Below are 11,178 nucleotides of genomic sequence, written 5' to 3'. Positions count from 1 at the left end.
TCTCTGCGCTCGGATAAAGGGGTTACGCTAGGTGCAGTCGTAAAACGGAGCGCGCATGCTGGATTAATTAAATATTTAGCTAACAATCATGGAAATATGACAGATATTGTGTCATATTATATTAAAAAAGCCTTTTTAAAGGCTGCCCTTTAACGTGAAACTAAGTAATAGGCTGCCTGACTGGTGAGTTTTATGTGTACTTAATGTTTTGGCTGCTCTGGTGTACTGTAGGCTTACAAATGAGTGATATTTGTTGAGCGCCTGTTCTTGTAGGAAAATTAAGCAATCAAGACAGAGAATATATAGTTATTGTAGTATTTATCAATGTGTCTGTCAGTCGGGCGGGGGCGGGGGAGTTGGGTGGGTGGTTGGAGAAGGGGTACCCACTACATTCACTGCACGCCACTGTTCTCTATTGAATGTAACCAAACATCCAACTCTAACCCAAACTCTAATCTCAACATTTTAGCATTGGGTTTAGAGTTAGATTTAAAGTTTAGTTTAAGGTTAAGATTAGGGATAGGTGTAGGGTTAGATTTTAGGGTTGGTATTGTGGCGTGAGGAGGCGGGGGAACCGTGGGTCCGCCCCACGCCTGAACTCACAGCCATGTCTGTCCCAGCCGGTGTGCATTCAGGACTGATTAAGCCGCCAGCTGGGACAGGCATAAAAACTCTGCCTCGAGAGAGACTTGGACTTGGGAGGAGTGAGCTGAGGCCGCACGGACCTTGAAAACGACCACTAAGAGATTTATAGACTCTAGAGCCCCATTGGGCCATAGTATGTTTATTTAAGTTTGTTTCTGGGTGTGGTGGAGGGCGTTTAAGAAAATAGAGGTACGTTTTGAGTTCATTTACTCCCCGTGTCTGTGTATTTCTGTGAGCTTCCTCCTTCCGGGTCACAGTGGTCACGCCCCTAACCCCAGGGGCCTACCACAGTATCATGGTGAATTTATTAAGTGTGTGAATTGTGGTTGATAAAATTGTAAATGCACTCATGCAATCATGCAATTATGCAAGTGTTCTTGTAGCCACAGTATTAATGCTACATATTACATCAATGCCACATAAAGAGTGCTAAAATGGAACATTATTTTTACTTATTACATTACATTACATTAGGCAGACACTTTTGTCCAAAGCGACTTACAATAGTGATGTACAAAAGTAATAGAAGTTAAAGGTAAAACATCTTTAGATAGGGCCTAAAGGAGGTCAAAGGGAAGTAGTGGGATAGAGGAGTGCAGGAGAGGAAGAAGGAAATGAGGTTAGAAGTAGTTAGTGTGTTAGAGGTGTTAGGAGAGTAAGTGCTCTTTGAAGAGCTCTGTCTTCAGGAGTTTATTAAAGATAGTGAGAGATTCTCCTGATCTGGTAGTAGAAGGTAGTTAGTTAGAGGTGTTAGGAGAGTAAGTGCTCTTTGAAGAGCTCTGTCTTCAGGAGTTTATTAAAGATAGTGAGAGATTCTCCTGATCTGGTAGTAGAAGGTAGTTTGTTAGAGGTGTTAGGAGAGTAAGTGCTCTTTGAAGAGCTCTGTCTTCAGGAGTTTATTAAAGATAGTGAGAGATTCTCCTGATCTGGTAGTAGAAGGTAGTTTGTTAGAGGTGTTAGGAGAGTAAGTGCTCTTTGAAGAGCTCAGTCTTCAGGAGTTTATTAAAGATAGCGAGAGATTCTCCTGATCTGGTAGTAGAAGGTAGTTTGTTAGAGGTGTTAGGAGAGTAAGTGCTCTTTGAAGAGCTCTGTCTTCAGGAGTTTATTAAAGATAGTGAGAGATTCTCCTGATCTGGTAGTAGAAGGTAGTTTGTTAGAGGTGTTAGGAGAGTAAGTGCTCTTTGAAGAGCTCTGTCTTCAGGAGTTTATTAAAGATAGTGAGAGATTCTCCTGATCTGGTAGTAGAAGGTAGTTTGTTAGAGGTGTTAGGAGAGTAAGTGCTCTTTGAAGAGCTCTGTCTTCAGGAGTTTATTAAAGATAGTGAGAGATTCTCCTGATCTGGTAGTGGAAGGTAGTTAGTTAGAGGTCTTAGGAGAGTAAGTGTTCTTTGAAGAGCTCTGTCTTCAGGAGTTTATTAAAGATAGTGAGAGATTCTCCTGATCTGGTAGTGGAAGGTAGTTTGTTCCACCATTGGGGAACTTTGTATGAGAACAGTCTGGATTGCTTTGTGTGAATGTTTGTTTGGTAAAGCGAGGCGACGTTCATTGGAGGAGCGCAGCGGCCGAGAGGTAGAGTAAGCCTTCAGGAGTGATCAGTGCAGGTAGGAAGGAGCTGTTCTGTCATCACCTTGTAGGCCATTGTAAGAGCTTTGAATTTGATACGAGTATCAACTTGTAGCCAATGGAGCTCAATGAGCAGTGGGGTGACATGTGCCCGTTATTATTATACTTCAATTGTATAAAAATAGTGCAAAAGTCTTACTTAAATCGTGCTAAGTGTACTTATCTGTACTAAAATAGAACTATTTTACATATACATATAGTAAAATTATAATACATTTAATGAGAATTACAAACTTTATCACTATTATACACCAGGTATATTAGATGTCCAATATATTTACGTTAGAGTACAACTATGCTTCTTTTTCCTGTCTTTTGTAAGTAGCACACTTCTAGTATGCTTCATTGGGTATAAAAAATATTTTTTATATATATTGTATAACAATTTTTAGCATGTTACAAATTAACTTTTTGTTTAAAGTAATTTAATTTACTTTCTAAAAAGTTAGATGATGCATGGTATTTTAAGTGAACTACTGTAACAGTTGTTTTTAACACACTTTGCTATGTACTTTTAATATATTTTAAGTAAGAACATAAATATGTTACTATATTTACAGCGTACGTAGACATTTCTCAATTTGTTGTAGGTATAATTAAGTATATTTCTTTTTTCATCAGGGGATGTTGTTTATCATATGGGCTACTGTACAGAAATAGAGAGAGAGAGAGAGAGAGAGAGAGAGAGAGGCGTACAGTGTGAGTGCAGTAATTAGGAGAGTGTGCAGAGTATTTGGACTGTCAGTATGTGATCATGGAGCTGTAGACCAGTACAATACCAGCACTGCCAACAAAGCAGAGTCTGGGGAAGGTGGATAAATAATGTAAGCCTGCTCCATTATCTGCTCCGTAAAGCTCATCAGCAAGCCTCTACAATGGCCACAATTGAATTGCTGATTGCATCTCTCTCTCTCTCTCTCTCTCTCTCTCTCTCTCAGCCCGGTCTCATGCAGCAGGAGAGGTGTGTGCTCTTTGATCAAGGTCAAACTATTAAAGGCTCCATATCCTGTAATTGTCACATCTATTTTTTCAATTTTATATTTATATGAGTTTGTGTACCATAACAGCGATAATTCATTTTCAAACAACACTTTCCAACCTCTGCTCAACCTTCTGTATTAAACTGTCTGCTCTTCTTACAGTTCATTTTAGAATGTATGTAATGTAAATGATCTCTTTTCTAATTGGCTCCTCCTTATCTATCTTACTTAGTCATGCCCACTTTTTAAGAGCTTGTTTTCTTTGCCTTTCTTCGTGTTAGCCTTTCTTTCTGCAGTTTTCTGGATTCACAGTGTTTTTAGAACAGCTAACTAGCTCTCACACAAAAACAAAAAGATGGCAGTGTTGTGGCGCTCCATATAAGTTGTAATCACCATCTCCCATCAGCCCAACTCTACCTGAGCCTACGCACTATAGAGCCGACTCCAAGCCCACCCCATAAACTGGCTTTGTAAATCCAAGCCTGATTTAAACCCAACATTTGGTAACACTTTACTTGGATGGTCCATTTGATGGCCTCGTTAATGCTCAACTGACATTCAACTAACATTCATTTTGATGAATATTAACTGCAAATTAACCATATGTTGAATATAAATGATCCAAAATAGAACATAACCCTACACCTAACCCTAACCTTAACCCTTAATCAACCATAAAATCAAACCCTACACCTAACCCTAACCTTAACCCTTAATCAACCCTAAAATCTAACCCTACACCTAACCCTATCCTGAGCTTTAAATCTAACTCTAAACCCAATTCTAAAATGTTAAGATTAGAGATTGGGTTAGAGTTGGATGTTGGGTTACATCCAATAGGGAATCATTTACATTTACCTTTTAGTTTAATTGCATTTAATAGAGATTCAGTTGAATGTTAGTTGAATGTCAATTGAGCATCATCAAATGGACCATCCAAGTAAAGTGGTACCCAACATTTTATAGTAAGTAGAGCGTTAAAACAAGTGGAAGAGCTTAAGGGTGCTCTCTGCAGGCCAGTGCTATGTGATTATTACATTCTAACATTTTACGATCCAGAGTGATTTGTCACTTTGTTGTGTATTGTGATTATAAGGGATAATTTTCTTGAGCCTGACCCAACAGATCACGAGGAAAGTAGTGGAAATTCTCAGCCCGGCCCAAGTTTGGTTTGGGCAGACAATCTAAACTCTAAATTTCTGTTCTGTTTTGAAGCTTCCTCAATGAACCTTATGGGTTTCCTCCACAATTGTAGATTTAAGAAACCCTAGAGGTTCCTCAACAACCCTTTTTGGATATTTTGTTACAGTGTACAGACTAGAAATTGAATTCACGCTTAGAGCCAGATACAAAACTGCTGTAACTGTAAAACAAGCTCTACAAGGTGGAGCAGCTGTAGGTAGGAGTGTCTAATAGAGTGAAGGACAGTGTGAGGACAGGGTGTTTAAGAACTCCAGCAGCACTGCTGGGTCTAATCCACTCATACCAGCACAACACACGCTACTAACACCTCATACACCACCTCCATAGAGACAAATAGAAGCAATACATTATGTAGTTACAGTTAACTACAAGGTGTTCTATGTAATCATAATCGCTGCAGAAACAAGGAGGAAAATCATTAATTTAATTAGCGAAACTATGTTTGACTATATGGCCAGTTTGGATGGATTCTAACAGGTCATATTTGACTTGTTTTTTTTTTATATATATTTTTTGTTCTGGAAGATAAGCTCGCAATACTTCTCATTTCAAACGGTCCACTTTAGAGAACTCAGCCATGTAAGGCTATAATAAATGCTGACAGTTTGGACCCACGCAAGGTCAGCGTGATCTGTAATGACCTTGAAGTTATAAATCACTATGCTTTAGATGGGTCCAAATATTTTTAAAGAATCATCATGGCCCTAATTACAGAATTTAGCCAGAACAACCATTACCGTTATTTGTCTATGACTCGTTTTATTTATTTTTATTCTCGGGGAGTTGTCAGAGTTTTCCTGTACCCAGTGCCATTTGGCACGGAGCCAGTAGTAAAGGCCAACCACGTCCTGTTCAGCTTTAAAGCTTTAAGCTTTCCTCTGCTTCTCTTCACTCAGTGAGGACCGGGCTATTTTCGGCTATTTTCGTCTTGCCCACGGAGGCTGGATGAAGGCCTGCAGTTTGGAAGTGACATGTGAGTTTAGCTTGGCTTGCCCTCACATTTGAACTCTGTACTCTTTAGCTTTAGATCACCACATTTCCATAGGACGCCAGTGTTTGTACAGTGGGTACGTAATGACTCCCCATGGCCAAAAAAATAAAAAATAAAAAAAAGCGTAGGTCCTGCAGGGTGGGGGTGTGGCTGGTGTCACCAGTTCTCCGGTCCGCTCTATTTGCTTTGTAGAGCAGTGAATTCGGCTCTCCTCCGTGGCCCAAAGGTTTCCTACGGCCCGAGCGAAGAGAGACGCTTTTGTCCCACCTCCAGAAAGCTATGGTCGTTGACCGCGGCCAGTCTTCATTAGTTAAATGAGGTCATTATGTGTTTTTTTTTTCCCCACTCTGATTTAGAGGCTATTTCTGCACACATGCAGGAACACTGTTCCACTGTAATGAGCACTGCTAAGAAAACGGTCCAAGACGAGCGGACCAGAGAGCACAACGGCTCCACAACTATATCTAATTCAATCTAAGCCTAGAACTGGTGAACTAAAGGGGTGGCAAGGAGGGCACCACCACCACCACCACCCCAAGTGCCCCCTTAATTGAAAAAGTGTCACAAAAGTAGGTACCCTCTAGAGTGGCAAAAATGAGACAGTAATCGAGCAACAACTAGGGTGCCCCTTCTTAATAAATTAATTATGATGCTGTGCCTTTAGATCAAGAAAAAAAGATAATATTCTATTCAGTGTTGTGTTCGGAAATGTTCAATTTACTGTGTTTATCAGATATGTTCATATTTTTTGTGAACACTGAACTGAATGACTCCACAGTGTTTTTCTACAGTAATCAGGTTTTAGTCGGTAATTACGTTAGCATCACTTGATTTGAAATGATTTTTCATGAAACTGGAGTTTAAATCTTTTAAGTGCTGGTTCAAATCCCGCTCATGTAGCTTGCCATCAGCTGCCGGAGCCCTGACAGAGCACAATTGGCCTTGCTCTCTCACTGGGTGGGTACAGTAGATGGCGCTCTCTCCCCACATCACTACAAAGGGTGATGTCGATCAGCACAAGACTGCGCCTGTGAGCTGATGTATCGGAACCGAGTCGCTGCGCTTTCCTCCAAACACGCTGTGATGCTACTCGGTAATGCTGCATCAGCAGCAGTTTGAAAAGAGGCGGTGGCTGACTTCACGTATATCAGAGGAGACATTTATAGTCTTCACCCTCATTGTTTTGTGGCATTACCAATGATAGGGGGAGTCCTAATGAGTGGGTTGGGTAATTGGCCATGTAAATTGGGGAGAAAATGGGATAAAAATTAATATAAATAAATTTATATAAAAACTGTCTTCGGTGAGTACAAGTTTTAGAATAACAATCAGCGTGGTGTATGATATATATATTTTGGGAGTATCAGTGATATTTAGCTGGGTGATGGATGGGTAGAAAGGGTTTCTTCTAAAAAAAGAATAGCAGCTAATATATTAAGGCAGGGGTGTCCAAACTTTTTTTGTTGGGGGCCAGAAGAAATATAGGAGAAATATATTTAAAGTCACGGGCCAAAGACTCTATAATAAAACAAATAATGAAACATACCACTTTATAATACTTTTTTCCTGATTATTTCATTTACACACCATTTTTACTTGACTTACTATCTTTATCTTTGACAGTGTTGTGTAAACTAAGATTTTTAAAATTGATGTTTCATTTCATGATGTCTCTTAATATTAAACTCAACTTTTAGACTCTTTGGCCCGTTTTCTGCGCTAGAAAAGCGCACTCTCTACGCTTTTAGACTCTTTGGCCCGTTTTCTGCGCTAGAAAAGCGCACTCTCTCCGCTTTTAGACTCTTTGGCCCGTTTTTCTGCACTAGAAATGCGCACCCTCTCTGCTTTTAGACTCTTTGGCCCGTTTTTCTGAGCTAGAAATGCGCACCCTCTCCGCTTTTAGACTCTTTGGTCCGTTTTTCTGCGCTAGAAAAGCGCACTCTCTCTGCTTTTAGACTCTTTGCCTCATTTTTCTGCACTAGAAATGCGCACCCTCTCCGCTTTTAGACTCTTTGGTCCGTTTTTCTGCACTAGAAATGCACACCCTCTCCGCTTTTAGACTCTTTACCCCATTTTTCTGCGCTAGAAATGCGCACCCTCTCCGCTTTTAGACTCTTTGGTCCGTTTTTCTGCGCTAGAAATGAGCACTCTCTCCGCTTTTAGATTCTTTGGTCCGTTTTTCTGCACTAGAAATGCGCACCCTCTCCGCTTTTAGACTCTTTACCCCGTTTTTCTGCGCTAGAAATGCGCACATTCCAAAAACTTGCTTAACAGCGGTCCAACTTTCATTCTATTTCTAAAATATCTCGCGGGGCACTCCAAAAAAGGAATCGGGCCGCAATTGGCCCGCGAGGGGAAAAGGGGAAAAAATGAATTTAAACACTGAACAGTGAACTGAGTTTATTTTTTTTTTATAAATGAACTATGATCATGAACTGGCACAACACTGACTGTATGTCGTAATGAGCTTTAATGAGAGGCTGTCTATGAGTGCCCCTCTGCCCTTCTAATAAAAGAGGGTGTTTTAATAAAGTGAATTCTATGACACCTTACTATAGACAGTGTGCCAGAGGAGCCTTTCCAGAAGAGAAATGCCCACTTTGCTCTTTTACTCAACTAACAATTTTTTCTTAGTAGAACATTTTCTGAAAGTTACAGTTAACGTTCTTAGAATGTTCAATCTGTAAAAAAAAAAAAAAAATTGTTCTGGTAACGTCTATGTAACATCACTTCAGTGTCAGTGTAATATTTTTTAGTTTTTTATGAATGTGTCTCTTAACTTTTAAATGTTAGCTGGGAACGTTACTGTGTGTGAGAAACATTCTAATAACGTTGTGATTCAAATTGTTTTTATTATTTATTACTTTCCTTAAAAATTATTTCTGTAACGTTACAGGCTAACCTTTCTGGAACCTTTAAAAATGTAAAAAACTAAAAAAATATTTGTTGGCTCAAGTCATCATTTTGCATTGAATCAGTTAAGTTTTAAGTATATAACATTTTAGGTTTATTCAACTGAACTTAATTATCATTTAGATTTAACTTAGTTAAGTTGTAAATATATACAATTTTAGGTTCATTTAACTGAAGTCAAGTTATCATTTTGATTTGACTCATTTAAGTTTAAATATATATATATTATTTTAAGTTCATTTAACTGAACTCAATCAAGTTATCATTTTGCTTTGACTCATGTAAGTTTTCATTTAAGACAATTTTAAGTTAATTCAACACAACTGAGTTAAAGCTAGATGATAGTTAAGTTTGAATTAGTTAAGTTTATTAAACTTAAATGTGTTTTGTTCACACAACAATAGTTTAATTAATTCAAGAGTTTTTTTTTTTTTCAAATATTGTGGGCTTAAAGAATTCAGTTTCTTTAATATATATATATAATACTGAAAGTATAATACTGGGGCAGCATAAGAGTGAACTCTGTAGCTCCAGGCCAACATACTGTGAGCACTAGGAACACAGAATAAAGGTAACTTGCTCTTACAGCCTACAACACTGAGGTCTGGCAATCAACACATATATTACCCATATATTATTATGCAAATAAATGGTGCTAGGAGCCTTATGTGAAAGCTGTATGAACCAACACTGTAGAAAGAGCATTGACACATTGTGTAGAATACTAAAAGTTGGTTCAAATCACTTTTTTATCATTGGTTCAACAAGCATTTTTAAGTTTTCAGGTTGTTTCAGTTCTCTGAACTCATTTTATTGAGTTGTACTGGCCGGTAAGCTCCCTTACCTTGATAATATTAGTTCTCCTGGCTAAAATACAAAATCACTTTTTAGAATGTTACCATAGACTGTAAATAAAGATGGACGCCGATGCCGTTCCCATTCATTCAATGAAAATGAAGCCAAAATCTTCCGCCATTTTGGCGATTCAGAGACCAGAGTCTGCGCAGTAGAGACCAGAGGAGGGAGAAAGGCTGTGGAGAGACCGCCTACTCATTTGAATAACCCCGCCCCTGAGTGCTTTCTCGCGGTCACAGACTGCAGAGCGGGGCGGAGCGGAGCTGACGGTCTGTTATTGGTCCCGCCCATAAGCAGCCCTTTTACAATAACCACACCTTTTTTGAATAGAGCCGAATAAAGTTTTAAAAACCGAATTCTGTGGGGATATAAAAATTTGACAATATAAGCAGAGGTTACACTAGCTGCTGCGTTTAAATAATGGAGGTAGAATTGCAGTATATTAGAAAAAAACGTGATTGAAAGTTGTCTGTTTTGCCATTGAAACCTATGGGGATGGGTGGAGTTACACAGCTTTCTGAAACCGAACAGCAGGGGGCGCCCGACCTGTGGTGGCTTCACTTTTAAGAGACGATGCTCTGTCCAGCTATATACAGTCTATGAATGTTACCATTCTTATATCATTTTTTCATATTTTTCATATTCGCCCCTGCCCTTCAAACAGCACGAGTCCACCACTAATAAAGCCCAGCACTAATACGACAGCAGCACTGCCAACTTTTTCACGACCACGTTTCCTGATTTACAGATAAGGGACTCTTAAACGTGCCAATTAGCTTGCTCGGCTCTTTGCGAGGCCTTTAGCAGCCTGATGTGTAAATTGCCGGTTCAGGTCAGACCCTTTTCTCTCAGAGGTCAATGGGGGAAAAAAAAAAGAAAAAAGAAATAATAAAAAAAAAAGGCTCTCGGAAAAAAGCTCGGCTTGTCCTCTGGAACAAAAAGTCACATCGCCAGCCCGCCATTTGCGCACGGTGAATTAAACAGTGCTGTGTCATTATGCAAGAGCACTGAGAGAGGGCCACAAATTGCCCAGAACGGAGTAAAGAGCCTTATTTATAGTCGCCACCACAGCTGAAAGCTGGTGCCGCTCTAATAGAGCAATCTGTATTCTTAATGGTAATGCCCCATTCGTTTGTTCCATTTGGCTCAGTACAGGTGCATTAATGGGCCTTGTTGAACAGATCCAGCTGAGCGAATACAGAGGGGCAGGGTGTGATCAGTGGGCGCGGCATGCCCTCTAGTGGGCAGAGCACTGAACCACAGCTTAGATAAAACTGAATCCACAGAATGACAAATGTGCAGTTTCAGATTTAAGCCAAAAGGATGGAGGAAAAGTCAAATAATGGCAGTTAATAACAGTAACGACAGGCTAATATGTGTTAAATAAGGTATAATAACCTATAATAGTTATTAGCCATGAGTTGTTATACTTTAATAAGCAGGACCGGGTAAGTAATACATTTAAACACACAATATAGATGAATATAGGTGACACAATAGGAGCAGACACGGACAGTTCTAGTCAGTTGCTGCCGTTCACGACCATTACCACACACAGCTCTGTCCACTGTGGGTGGTAATATTAGCTTTCTATGGTGTGTCCTCAGAACACACGTGACCCTGTCGATTATAGAACATTCAATCTCACCCACTATCAGTCCTCACTTCACAACACTTTACAACATATGAAGGTGGGGGTGTTTCCAAGCCATCACCTCATGTAATTGTTTTAAATTTAGAACTTACATACTGCTGTCCCGTGACTTTTGGCATGTCAGTGAAGAATTTGGTAATATAGATTATTATTATTTTTTTTATATTAGCCATTTTACCTATTATTCCCATTAGAATCTAGGCATATATATATATATATATATATATATATATACAGTTGTGGTCAAAAGTTTACATACACTTGTAAAAAAACATAATGTTATGGCTGTCTTGAGTTTTCAATAAGTTCTACAAC

Source organism: Astyanax mexicanus, chromosome 5 (assembly GCF_023375975.1).
Source record: "Astyanax mexicanus isolate ESR-SI-001 chromosome 5, AstMex3_surface, whole genome shotgun sequence".
Classification (NCBI taxonomy): domain Eukaryota; kingdom Metazoa; phylum Chordata; class Actinopteri; order Characiformes; family Acestrorhamphidae; genus Astyanax; species Astyanax mexicanus.
Note: the sequence above shows the minus strand (reverse complement) of the source record.